Genomic DNA, 10,399 nt, shown 5'->3' with positions numbered 1-10,399 from the left:
TTTACGAAAATTCTAAAAAAACTGGAAACTAATTGTGAAATGTGTCTTCTTTTCTTGTTGGAAGACGAAACGAAACTGAGCATTGTTTTCTGCATGCATCATGCTGGAATATAGCAAATTTATCTATCACCATTCGCCAATAATCTTTAAGAATAAATTTTGGTGTAATAATGAGCAGGGACAAAAAAAGGCAATTTTCTTATTTGTTTAAAAAAAAACTAAGACTTTATATTATAAGTAAAATAATTATCATTTTTTCCCAAGATTAAATATCAAAGTTTTCAATACCTCTAGACTCTTTTACAATTACAAATTTGAGGATGATTTTAATAAAACTAGTGGTTTAACCAGACATATATGACGAATTTTTATTAACTTTCCAATGCTCTATGCCAACATGATATTGGGTTTTACGTGAATTATGGGACAACAAAAAGTATTACATAATATGAAAGTAATTTTTTACTTCCCTTATTTTTAACCAAACTTCAATTCTTGCTCGTCAAAAATCATATTAACATTCAATATAAAAAAGTGCATATAAGGAAATTTTTTATGATTTAGAGCTTAAAAGAAAGAGAAAAGGAAAATGGAATTCACAAATAAATTGATTAAGATTTCTCAAATTGTCAGTTCGAACAAAACAACATAATTAAACTGAATCGGAAATATTGTTTTTTTTTTTAAATTTACACCAAAATCACATTTATTTTATCTTTTTCCATAGAGCTTGTTTATTCATCAATGCTAATGCGGACTTCTCCGTGGTTCTGACTACGTTCTGCACGTTCCCTGCTCTGCAAGCAAAATAATTGAAACAAAATTATTTAAAAATAGTAGTAACGAAGTCAAAATTAAATTCAAATAAATCAAAATCAGAGTTTGTTGAAAAAAAAAACAATTTTGAAGGAGAAATCAATCAACATTGATTTTTACAAGTGATCTGATTTGAATTATTGAATTGATGAAATATCAGTGCTTGTTGTTGAAAATCAACTCACAATTATCGGCAGGCAAAGATCTGCACCCGGTTCACGTGGTGTGTAGGGATAATTCTCGTCGCTGTCTTCGTCACCTGGAAAATAGCAGCAGCAACACGTTTTGGTGCAAAAGTTGCAGAAAATAATGCACAATATTAGGCAAATGTAGGCTGAGATGAGAAATTCGTCCTCTCTGTCCACGGGCATTTTTCAGTTCTACGAACAAAGCAGTATGATTTGTAATTATTTACAATATATTTAAATTAATAACACTAAACAATAATAAATTGCACTACAGCTTGGTAAATTTTTTATGTCCAGATCGAGCTGTTGAAGTATAGAATAATGAGTAAATGGTAAAAAAATTTGAATTTTGAATGATAATTGAAAATCCCTTTTATATCGGTGAAAATTGTTTAATTTCAAGTGATTTAAATACATTTTTTTTGTGTACATATTATATATTTTTAAACTAATAAGTTAATAAAATTTATTTTAACCATACCAAATTGCGTGCTTTCAATTTTTATTTTATATAGAAAGCAATTATTAAAAAAGTGGACAAACAATCAAAGATTAAGTTCTTTCATTGGAAATTAAAGCCAAGGAAATGCTTTGAAAGTGGGTGCAATTTTAATTAGTAACTAAAGTAATTTCCTTGAGGTGGATTTACGATCCGAGGCGCGAGAGATGTTTGAGACAAAAGAAAGTCAAGAAACTTGTTCTTGTGATAATAAAAAATGCCAATGAAGTGCAAAAATTAACATTCTTTAAAACTATACCAATTAATTTGTTTTCTTTTCCTTTTACGACTCCAGCTCAGCGAGAAATGTTTTATTTGCAAACACTTTCGCTTTCAAATTGAGCCCAAGATTACAAGTTGATTGCTATAGAGCTCTGGTTGCTAATTCTCTCCAAAGGCAATTATTCTTATACCTTTTGTGTAAATTTATGACTATAGGTCTTGATTAGGAACATATTTGATGAAAGACGAGTTTTTTTACCAGTAAATTACACGCAATGAGATGCTGACAAAAATAATTTTCTGCCATGGTTTCAATTTGATTACCTTTTTTGTGTGGAAATTTAAAATTCTTAATTTTCTGTACACGGTATCAAGTTAATTGACTTTGACGCGTTTTCTTCATGGTTCTGCAAAAGTACATGAAATATGGCGCAACTCTTGTACGGAACATTTTCTTATAAAATAATAACCCAGGGATGAAAATCCCTTTAAGTTTAAAACTTTAAACTATTCTTTTTTTTTAAATTATTTTGTTTTTCAAATATTTTCTATCAAAACGGGCTATGAATGATGAATGATTTGTGTTCCTATCTTGTAGGCCATATTTTTGTCTTCCCAGAATTACCAAGATAGCGAGTCCTTAGACTTATAAGTCAGTTTAATTTAATTCAAATTCTGAAAAATTCATAATGAAATTCAAGCAGAAAAGGGAAATCGGAGAAATGAATTTTGAGTAAAAAAATTCAGCTACAAGGAAATTAAGTCGTTCCGCGTTAAAACTAGACAACAAAGGATAAATTATATTTGAATCTGTCTGTGCTGGACAGAGTTTGTCTCAGAATGTAGGAGCAATTTTAAAAAGTAAAATGCAGTGCAGTAAAAAATAACAATGTTAAAATCTACCTGAAGAGCGTAGCTTTTGCCGTGCAAGAAGTGAAGTGAGCCAGCGTTGACCTAGGTGCGTGTTGAGTGGACGACTGCTCGGAGTGAAATGGAACTTGATGAGATGCAATGCGTCAAATGCGTGCATTTCATCTCTGCTTCTTTTTCCTTTGCCTGGACCTGCAGCCTGCGCCAAGCTTAATTATATATTTTCTACAATTTCCGAGCACACGACCTGATTACGAGACTGGCGCTTTTCACTGCCACTTAAGCAAAATTCAATAGAGAGCATTTTGCTTTATGCGCAAGTAATATGCGACCGTGACCATACAGTTTGCAATGAATATCATATGTTGCGGCGATTTTATTTTGTTTTTCAGCGCTTCAATGCGCTTAACGTTTGATGTGCAGCGATTCAAAGCAGCTTGCATGATAATTTGAACCCCTTTCACTTTCTGACGCATTTATAGAACCAATTTTTAATAAAAATGAGCAACCACCGAGCTGCGGTGGCGCAATATAATATAATACTTATTTTTTAAAGGCGGGTGGAATCAAATATTGGCAAAAAATTATTAGTACAAATATGGACCATCCCTATACCCTAGCCTAGCCGCAGAAAACGTTTGGCCACCGCGTGATTTTTTTTCAAATTATCTGAATTTGAAGTCATCTTTCTGCCTCCAAAACCAACCTCAAAACGGGCACAAATAATTAAAAGCGGAACTGAGAAATAATTGCGGGCTGTTTGACGTACAATTTGATCGGATTGATTTTTGTCATCTTTAAGAAAATGGGCTTATTATAATGACTTGTTTTTCACCCGGGGTGCAACAGTGAACGGCCCGAGCAGAAGACGTCTTGAATTTTATGATTTGCTGGTTTTTCAAGGCACAACTTGATGTTTTCAAAAATGAAAGTGACAACTTTTATGGTCTCGCGAGTGTGCATATTGTTATGGGGACGATAAAACCTTAAAAAAATGATCGTGTCAGTAATAAATCAGATGTCATCAAAAATACCACGAAACGCATTTTGGTTATGAAAAAAATTAAGAAATTTCGCTTATATTAATTTTTAATCAAGAATGCAAAGAAATTTAACTGGAATTTGGGTGAAGTTCACTCAGCGCGAAGAGTTGAATTGAAATACCAAAACGAATCGACAAACAGCAAAAGCAACCCGCGCGACATTTCAGGTCCACCTGTTGCATCGTCGCGTATCTTTTCTTTGATTATGTATGCTGTGATGCCTTTTCTTCCTTCTCTTATTGAAGTGGAAGCCAGATATGGGTAATATTGTAATCTTGATTTAATTTATCGACGAATTGTCCAGATTATAGTTTCACGAAACAGTGTTAAATGTTTTCTGCTTTTGAATTTTGGAATTTTAATTTAAACTGTGATTGAACAAAGCAAAGTACTGTGAAATCGCGCACAATAGAATGCCACTTAATTTCTTTTGGCCAGACAGCTTGGGCTTTAAATAGAAACAAAAATTAAAGCCACTCTTATGAGATTCTCTCTGTCTTTTGTGTTCGCTCCACAGTTGGCAAGGCAACCCGCGCTCAACATGTCGCTTGGGGTGAAACACGAGAGACGAACTTCCATACTATCTTGTTAATTCACGAGTCGTGGTGATGAAAAGGAAATTTGCGAATTCGTGCCATTGAATATTAATAATATTTTATTTAATATGGATCAAATTTTACAATTTTGTGCCTCATTTGAAATTAAAAACCAATTCTTCTTTTTCCATGGCATTCCGTGGAATGAAAAAAAAAGAGGTAAAGAGTTTCTTCATACATTAGTTTCTACAAAGTCAATGCAGACAGCTACATGGCCCTGACTAGGTTCTGCACAGTCCCTGTTCTGCAAAAAAAGCGGAAACAAAATATTTGAAATGTCTTTTTAAATAAAGTTTTAAAAAAAATGGTGGTTCCTTCTGCACCAATAATAACACTGGGCCAAAAACCCCAACAAAAAAATTTTAAATAAAAAAATTAAATAGAGGTGAAATAAACTCGTTGGCAATCAATATCTGAATTTTCAATCGTAATTTTTAACACTTGTGGAAAATAATTGAAAGAATTCTTTTTTTCAAATCGGCCGTGTTTCTTTTGAAAATTAGTTTATCAGAAAACTCACAGCTGTGTGCAGGCGATCATCTCGAAGTGGTGCGTTGGGAAAATAATCCTCCCTATCGTCGTCATCGCTCGGCCAATAGCAGCAGCAACGCGTTTCGATGCACATAATGCAGATGAAAATGGAAAAAATGAGGGCGAGATACGCTGCGAGAAGAAAGCAATCCTCTGCTCCCAAGTTCATCATTTATCAGTTCTGTGGACAAAGTGATTTGCAATTATTTTTTTATTTTGCAAGTTTAATAAAAAGAAATCGTTCAGTTTTAATGTCCAGCCAATCAGCCGTGATAATTTTTGATTAGAAAGTGCGATTGTACGTTATAAAACTCAATGAAAATTTAAAACCTCTATCCTCTAAAACAAATCAAGTTTGGTGATTTGAAATAAATAAAAATAAAAACATTTAAAATTTTTTTGTATCACATTTCAATATAACTTAAATGTAAGTGAATAGCAAAAGAGTATAATATTTTGATTAAAAGTAATAATACAATCAAAGCAAACAAATATTCAATAAGTAAAAAAAAAGTTTAAAAAAAATCAATTTACAAACAATAAATCTGCTAAAACAGTGAATCGTAAATAAATAAGTGAGTTGTTAAAATCTACCTGAAAAGCCTGTTGCGACACAAATGCGGCTCGCGCGTGTTTAGTCTTTGACTGCTCGATGTGAAATGGCATCGTCGCGCGTTGTGCGCTGGGCATTTGATCTGATTCTTTCCTGGTATTAATTTCCCAGAATCTTTTCCCGCTCCATACGGACAGTGACAGCCTCCGTCGAGTGGAATGCACAGGCAAATCTTACAATCATTTTCACCGTCTGATTGTTAGATTTGCGCTTCCCACAACCACCAATCAAAAGCTTCGCATTTTGTTAAATTACAAAAAAAAAAAAATAAATAAATAAATAAACCAATAACTTTTTTCAGTGAATTTGTGGAGAAGGTGGCCTCGTTGCCACATTTATTTTATAAATAATTAATATTCTAAATATTCCTGCACTAAAGCGCACCACAATGTGCTGAGCTGGTTTTTTTTACCTTTAGAAATTTTTGCTTCAACAATGTCGTGTGAATGCAGGAAATCTAACCTAATTATAACAAAAGTTCAGCGATTTCCAACCTTATCTTGCTTCATTGTGATTATTACTCAATGTATAATTATGCAATACAAAATTTTGTAGTTCAAAAACCGATACAAAAACGTCAAAGTATTGACCTTTTTTCAAACAAATTTTTGGCGCTTAAGTTTTTACGATCTGGTTACAATTATAGACACATTTACGTCGTACTAAAAGCTCTATATTCTCGGTAATAAAATTAAATTCTATCAATTTAGTGCTAATATTTAATATAACTACCAATATTAATTGAAAAACGATTAACTTCTTCACAAAGTTATGCAATCCGCATTAAAGTACTGAAGAGCGGAACGGTATGTGAAATAAAACTAAAATTTTAACAGAATTATTTTTATGTAAAACGAAAGGGCAAAGTGGAATAAAACTTTTGGTGTGACAGTGATGATCAATTTTTATTGCGCTGCAACAAAATTCACTTCCTTTACGTCTTGAACCACCAATTAAGAGATTGCATACAAGTGAAATTTTACAACTTTTTATAATTCGCTGAACTTTGAAAACACAACGATGCACATTTTTATTTTTTTTTTGAACACAATTAAGAAATCTAAAGTTTATTTAATCATCAATTTCATCAATTATAGTCCAACTATTTATATTTCCGTAACAAACAACCAACGACCGGATCTGTGAAACCGATTTAAATTTAGCAAAAAACGTCAAGTTAAACAAAACGACTTATATAATTTATTCTCAAAATTAATGCATATTTTATTTTGCTGAGTTATAAAGTTTTTTCGTCTAAAAAAAGCCAATGCGGTCTGCTCCACGACTCACTCTGGGTTCTTTGCAGTCGCTGCTCTATAAGCAAAATAGGAAGAAAATTTAATATTGAAAAATTTAATGAGGCTACAGTGAATTGAATTTAGAAGTAAACAAAAATTATGTGATATAGTCCGCGTGTAAAACTCACAATGATCTGCAGGCGAACATCATCTTGACGTGGTGCGTTGGGATTATTGTCCTCATGTTCGTCCTCATCGCTTGGAAAATAACAGCAGCAACAATTTTTGATGTAAATAATGCAGACAAACATGCACAAAAGCAGGGCGAAATACGCTGCAAGTAGAATGTAATTTTCTGCTCCGGCCGTGGACATTTCTCAGTTCTAGAAACAAACAACGATTGGGAATTATTTTCAATCCAGATATAATTAACATCTTCAAAAGTGTGCAATTTGTTTATATTATATTAATGTCAAGCTGAGATTGATGATAATTTATTTTAACTATATGAGTATTTAAACCACGTACACGAATGAATGTATAATTTATATATTATTTTAAACTATTTACTTGTATTTTATTTCTCTAATTTTTTTAATTTAATATTTATCATTTTCCAATTTCCGTGCTTTATAATTTTGGAACTTAACAGCAAAACAATAATGATAAACAAAAAAGAAACAAACGCAAGAAATATGATCAATCATCAAGTTTTTAAATTTGAATGGAAAACTTATGTAGTAAATTACAGCAATAAATAATAGAAATGTTAAAATCTACCTGCAATGAACCTTGCGCGAGACAAGAAGCGACCTAGAGGTGCGTGTTGAGTGAAGGAGTGAAATGGTGCTTTTTGAGCATGTTTTTCGTTATTTCTGCTACTTTTTCCTCATATATTTTTGGAGCCATGACATCCGAACCTGTACTTGCGGCCTCCGTCGTCTCTGATTACAAGATTTGGGCTTTTCAATTTTCACAGCCTCCTTTCAGATACATTGAATTGAAAAATTTTTCTTCATGGAGTTGAGGAGAGCTTCCCATAGTTTTTAATTCCTATTTTATTTTTAACTTTTGCTTTCATGTAATATAGTTTGAGGTAGATTAAGCAATTCATTACTAAATAGGAGCAAATTTTAACCTCTCTTTGCACGTTCCTTATAGCCTTTTTATTGAAATGTGTGTTCAAGTGCAATACCAATTTTCAATTTTAAAAATAATAACCAATAATTGAGCGCTTTTAGAGCTTCGCGGGCTTGTTGCGGAAGAAAAAGTAGAGATCGACGCTGTTTGCGATTAACTCTCTCCTTCTCTCGGCCACATGTTTCATCTTCACAGTTGGCAAGGCAACCCGCGCGACACAACTGCACCTCCCAATAAAGCTGTTCTTTTATTATTACCATTGAAATGCCGTGTGTTATCGATTTTGTTTTTCATACGGATTTATTACATACACGTATTGTACATTATAAATTTAATTTTTCAAATGTTCTAATCATTTTAATTTTTCCCTGCCCCAGAAAACTACGTACACTGTAATGCACAATCCCGTAAAATCTAAAAAGTCGCTCCTGAATCAATGTTTTTGCACCGAAAATCATAAATTGAAACTTGAGAGCCAACAGGTGTGGAAAATCTCATTATTTTTGGCAGTCCCAGCAGATGGGCAAAGTTCACGTGTTGTTGCAATCTGATCTGATGATTCGCGGGAAAATGAGAGGCGTTTTGATATTATTCTTTCTTCCGAACACTCGGAAGTTGTGATGCATGAAAGGGAATACCTGCGCGCGTTATTTAATATTGATTAATACTGCACAAAGTAGAGGTTCTGGTCTGGTCAAAAAAAAATGAAACCAATTCTTTTTTCCTTGGCATTGGAGAGAGGTCAGAATTTATTAATTGTAATTTATGATTAAGAATTTATTCCATCCAAGTAAAATCCTGGAAATCCTGAGTTGCAAAAGATTGACTTGTGCGCGCGTGTTGAGTACGGAGGACCGATCGAAGTGGAATGACAGTCCATGCTGTGTGTATTTTGTTTACCTGAAACTTACTTTCCTGCCCATATTAATTTCCACAATCCTCACATCAGCGCAGCAGCCTCCCCACCACCTCTTAAGCAAAATTCAGTGGGTACAAACGTGTGATAGGATCACATGCAACTCATCAAAAAGTGGACAAAAAAATATCTCCAAGTTTCAAGATACGGGGCCTTCGTATGATTCACAGTTATTTTTAATTTGATCAAATAGAGATACATTTTCATGTGCTTCTTGTTAATGAAGCGAATGATGAATTTAAATTTATACATATTTAAAGCTATTTTAAATTTTGAAAATCAGTGAAAATCTAAGACCATTGAATTGATATGAATAAAAGTCGAAAAATATCCGCTTGAAATTAGTGAAGTATTAAAGCTATATAAGAAAAATTAATTTAAAAGTAATTCATACATTATAGTGGTGCTACCGTACCTATAATGCGACACAAGAGGTTTGCGTTGACTTTGGCGCTAGTTCCTCGAAGGGAAGTGGCAGTCGACGATACGCTCTATTTTGATCTTTGCGATACTCTCTGCATATTAATTAATTTCCAGAATTATGAGAACAATCACATCACACATCACCGGGCCAGCCTCCGTCGAGCGGAAGACATCAAATTATGTGCGTATCTTGCATTTTCGAGCAGCACCTCAGTTTTACATTTGATGTCACCTCCTCCAAAATCAAAATTTAGCTTTTGCGTGTGCTGAATGTTGCACTGCAACATTTGCTTTCTATATATTGAGATAATAAACTACGTTTTGAAATAAGAGCGTATGGGGCTAAAACGTTCTAACGAGGGGCCTTAACGTGTCCGAAATAATTGTGTCCGAAAGTATTTTCTGGAATTTGTCCGAAAACTTTCGTCCGAAAATTTGATCCGAAGTTAAAAATATAATATTTCCGAAAAACTTTTATCCGAACCATAATTTGTCCGAATATCTTTCCTCCGAATCTTAATTTTTCCGAAAAAACTTTCTCCGAAGTAATTCTATAGTCTCCCTCAAAAGCACCACAAACATGCGCACTCCTTTCCTTACACTCATTTCCGCGCACTCCCACCTGCTCCCTGGCCAGCTCTCTAGGACATTCTAAGGAATACAAGGATAATCCAAATATGCGAAAGGTTATTCAAATGGCAATGGCAGCCGCTCTCCTACCAGCCGACGACATACCTGCTGGATTTGACGCAGTTAGCAGGTTTGCAGATGAGAAAGGTGACAATCAATTGCATTCTTAACTTTGATTTACTACTTTTGTTCCTCTTCAAGGCCTCAAGAATACCCTAAAATCTTTCCTCTCGTATTGGAGGAGGCAATGGATGGAGAAGGAGGGTCCTGATAGTTTTAGTGTATTCGGTCACAAGCATAGGACTAATATGCATTGAGTCTTTCCACAAAAAGCTAATAGGGATTGTGAAGACTGCCCATCCCGGAATTTGGCCATTCATTGTGACACTGAAGGCATTGACAATGAAAGCTCTCTCTGATTTGGACTCATTGAACGTCGGAGGAAAGCCTGCAAGGACGAGAAAACTTAAATACTTTCTCCAAGACAGATTCATCAAGGAACGAGCAAACAGGCTTGCTGACGGGAGCATTAGCATCAGGCTTTTCCTTGAGGGGATTTCATACAGAATGTACGATCCTTTGCGGGTTGCAGAAAGACAGGTATTTATATATCTATATATTTATATGTAACTTAAACTGGCTTCGACGGCAGTTTTAGGTGGCATTAGTTAGTA

The sequence above is a fragment of the Neocloeon triangulifer genome, unplaced genomic scaffold, assembly GCF_031216515.1.
Source record: "Neocloeon triangulifer isolate White Clay Creek 2 clone unplaced genomic scaffold, ASM3121651v1 ptg000005l, whole genome shotgun sequence".
NCBI lineage: Eukaryota > Metazoa > Arthropoda > Insecta > Ephemeroptera > Baetidae > Neocloeon > Neocloeon triangulifer.
The sequence above is the reverse complement of the archived record's forward strand: the minus strand, read 5'-3'. Positions refer to the sequence as shown.